The sequence below is a fragment of the Miscanthus floridulus genome, chromosome 1, assembly GCF_019320115.1.
Source record: "Miscanthus floridulus cultivar M001 chromosome 1, ASM1932011v1, whole genome shotgun sequence".
In the NCBI taxonomy this organism is placed as follows: domain Eukaryota; kingdom Viridiplantae; phylum Streptophyta; class Magnoliopsida; order Poales; family Poaceae; genus Miscanthus; species Miscanthus floridulus.
This window is the reverse complement of record NC_089580.1, coordinates 35,012,205-35,016,421: the sequence shown is the minus strand read 5'-3', so window position 1 is coordinate 35,016,421 and position 4,217 is coordinate 35,012,205.

Below are 4,217 nucleotides of genomic sequence, written 5' to 3'. Positions count from 1 at the left end.
TCGAAGCGGTCGATAAGTTCACCAAGTGGATAGAGGCCAAGCCCATCACCAACATCTGCTCGGAAGAGGCGGTCAAATTCTTCCTCGACATCATCCACCGGTTCGGTGTCCCTAACTGCATCATCACTGACCACGGGACTAACTTCATTGAGAAGAAGTTCCTAGACTTCAGTGATGGATACGGCATCAGGATTGATTGGGCCTCGATCGGACACCCACGTACTAATAGTCAGGTCGAGCATGCCAACGGCATGGTCCTCTATAGACTTAAGTCACGCATCTTCGACCGACTCAACAAATATGCCAGGCGATGGGTTGCAGAGGTCCCATCGATCCTCTAGAGCCTGAGAATGACCCCAAACCGATCCACAGGGTTAACACCTTTCTTCCTAGCCTATGGACCTAAGGTAGTGCTACCCTCTGACCTCGACTATGGCGCCCCAAGAGTGAAGGCTTTCGACCGCGATCGAGCCACGGAGGCTCAGCAAGACGTAGTCGACCTACTCGAGGAGGCCCGTGAGACAACCATCATCTGCTCTGCTCACTACCAACAAACTCTCCATAGGTACCATGAAAGGAAGATCATGGGGAGGACCCTCAAAGTCGATGATCTCATGCTCCGAAGGACCCAATCAACAAAGGAAAAACACAAACTCTCTCCACCATGGGAAGGACCCTATACTGTAACTGAAGTGATCCGACCAGGCGCCTACCAACTAGAGGATGATAGTGGCAATGTTCTCACCAACACTTGGAACATTAACAACTACATCGTTTTCCCCTAAATTCTATCTTACCACCGTTTAGTCAAACACTTGCTCATGTAAAGCACCCCGGCCCGAACACTTTCAGCTCAGGTCGCTCGAGGGCTCCATTCGGGTACAATACTAAATACTACCTCTCTTTTCCATTTACTATCATATGATAAAACTCCTTCCTACCCAAACGGAAGGGTAGTTCATTCCTTTGAATTGCCTTATGTAGCTTTGCTTTAAAATATTCCGACCGATCGTACCCCGCCTCTACCTACAGTTATGAGCAGCTGAGCCGCGCGGGTCACGCCCTGGGCTCCCAAGGTTGCAGCCTACGGAATGAACGGGTAGGTACAAAAAAGAAAGAATAACAAACAAAATTATGCTAAGGTGAAACTAAGGAATGAAAGGGACAAGCTTTCCCGAACAGAGTGGCTCCATTACAAAAAACGAAACTAACTGTAGTCATTAAGTACACAAGAACGTTTACACGGGAGCTCATACACAAACTCAACTATTACATGTTCTAAAAACTACTTCTACTCCAAATACTACTACGGCCGCTCGACGACATACGTCGCCGGACATAACCACCACCACAAGGGGACCGCTCGAATCCACTCCCTCGACTTCGGCAAGCGCAACGGGTACCTTAGGGGACCCGCTTAGTTCTGCTCCCTCGACTTCAGCGAGCGCAATGGGTACCTCAAGAGTGTTGCACCCCTAGATGCTCAGCAGAAGAGCATGGAGCTCCAGACCTTCTCATGCAGTCGAGGCAGCTCCTGGGCAGGGACGCTGCCACCAAGGTATGGCCACCATGGCTGGAAGAGATCTCATCAAACTTTATGAACTAGCCAACTTGAGCAGCTATAGGCATGGAACCCTCCACTAGCACGATCCTAGGCAACTTCCCCTTTGACAAAACTCGCCTGGTAAAGATCCACCAGAAAGAGTCCACGCACGGCTCCATCCCGAAAAAGGCCTCACAGGCGAATCCAGCGCGCCACCTCCTTCGGCGGAAGTCACCCCTTCTCAGGCAAAGATGGCCAGCACCGCCTCGGGTAGCCTCCAGCTCAACATCATGCTCCAGATTTAGGAAAGGATCTATAAGTCCCCCCCTCGCTTACCCTCTCTCTCACTTAGGAACCGCCGTGGCATATAGGCACTCTCGGTGATGAGGAAGAAGGAGGAGAGGCAATGGCTGGAGAACAGGCAAAGGACTGCGACGAAAAACCCCCTCTTTCCCCCTTTTTAAGGAGGAGACACAAGAGCTAAAGAGGGGCAAAAGACCAGAGCGAAAAACTCTCTCCCTTCCCCCATTCATTGCAGATGGGAAACGATGGGACGCACACTGACCGATAGAACGACGCCTAGTTAGACAGAGCGACGCCTAGACAGACAAGACATGGCCTGGGTATGGCCCACCACTACCGCATGACTGGGCGCAAGAAACAAAGTGTCACCACGCGCAGCAGGCTCTCCGCCTCCCCAGGTGGGACTTGGAAAAACCCAAACAATGGGATCTCTACCAGGAGAGACCATCGGGCTTCCTAAGTCGATCGAATGGCTCAGAAAAACACACCGAGAGACAGGTAAAGGAGCAAAGGGACACCCCATGTAGGTCATGTCGACTCCATCATGAACGATGAGCATGGGTCCCGGTTGGACGTTTCTGATTAGAGCTCTTCAGACCCCGTCACTCGAGTCATCAAGGTAACACTACTGACCCTAGCTATTTCTTTATATAATTCATTCATACATCCATACATGCATTCATTCCATACGCCCGTGCCCCCTGAACGATTTTAGCCCTAAACCGCCCGAGGGCTCGAGAACAAAGCATCGCACATGCAGTGAAATGCATCACAACACTCCGTGTTGCGTCACGAAGCGGCAGTTGCCTCATCGACATGAGCAACGACCGACCGGGGTTCGAAGGCTAGCCCATGATGGGCTCGAGGCTGCCCCACGTCAAACAAAGGAAGGGGAGAAAACACAGATGAGCCCCGTGCAGCCCTCGCCCGGTCTGCCCCAAAGCAAATAGGGTCATCTCAACCTTCTCGTTCGATCCTAAACCTCTCGCCAAGCCCATAGAATCTCCATCGAGGGGAGGCCATCAGGACACCCGGGTCGGTCTTCGGAACGACCTAGGCATATGTTGGGTTGCAGGTAAAGGAGCAGTGGAATGTCACAAGAGGGCTATGCCGACCCCGTCACGAATGATGGACTCGGATTCCACTCGATCACACCCGTTAGCAAACTCACCGATCGTGTCACTCGAGCCCGAGCGATCGGGACAAGGGACAAAACTCAGCCCCTCTAGTTGCGAGAAATCGAGGATGGGGTAATGCACACAACTCAAAACTAACCCCTACCAAAAGCCCAATGGGTCTCAGGGGCTCAAGAAAATGCCTGGGTCTATGACTTCAAACTCGCCCCATCTGGCTACGCTTCGACTACACACCAAACGCCTAGGTCTATGACCCCGAATTCGCCCCATCCGGCTACGCTTTGACTGCGCACCAAACGCCTAGGTCTGTGACCCCGAACTCACCCCATCAGGATCCGTGGGCTCTGGCTCGCGCGATCCCTAAACTAACTAACTAACTACCTCGGCTGCACAGGCTGCACCGAGGCCAGGATCCACGACTCCGACTCGCTCGATCCCACGGCGCGCACCAACGCTAGGATCAGCGAGCTCCATTTCATCTGATCCCCAAACTAACTCACCCAATCCCACGGTGCGCACCGATGCCAGGATCCACGACTCCAACTCACCCGATCCTGCGGCGCGCACCGACATCAGGATCAGTGAGCTCCGTCTCGTCTGATCCCTAAAAACTAACCGCCTCAGCTACACAATGACGCCTTGGTTGACGACTCCGTCTTGACTAAAAAACACGCACACATGCCCGCTGACAAAAATCCCCTCGGACAAATTTACCCGAATCACCCAAGGGCTGGGGGGCTACACCCGCGGGTATGCTCATGCTCACCCGCTAACAAAACAAAAAACTTCCCACGCTAGCAACACGGAAACCCCCAGACGATTTTGCCCAAATCGCCCGGGGGCTCGGGGGCTACACCCATGGGTGCGCTCGCGCGCACCCACCATCAAGACAAAAATCCCCCAGACGATTCTACCTGAATCACCCGGGGGCTCGTGGGCTCCTGTCGAGTTCATAAACCTAGGGTCCCTCACGGACCGGCTTCCCCAACAAAGGCTCGGCCCAAGCAGACAATGCGCAACTCATGGGCCGGCCCAAGTACCTAAACAATAGGCCAGAAGGAAGATCAAATCACCGACCAGAAGGCCTGACCGAGGAGGAACGGCGCTCGCTTCTGACTCTGGCCTGCCTCTCCGACCGGAGCGCTCGCTTTGGTCTCTGGCCCACCTTCGGACAGCCTCTCCGATCGGAAGGCCTAGCCGAAACACCGCTTTTGACTCCGGCCCGCTTCTCCGAT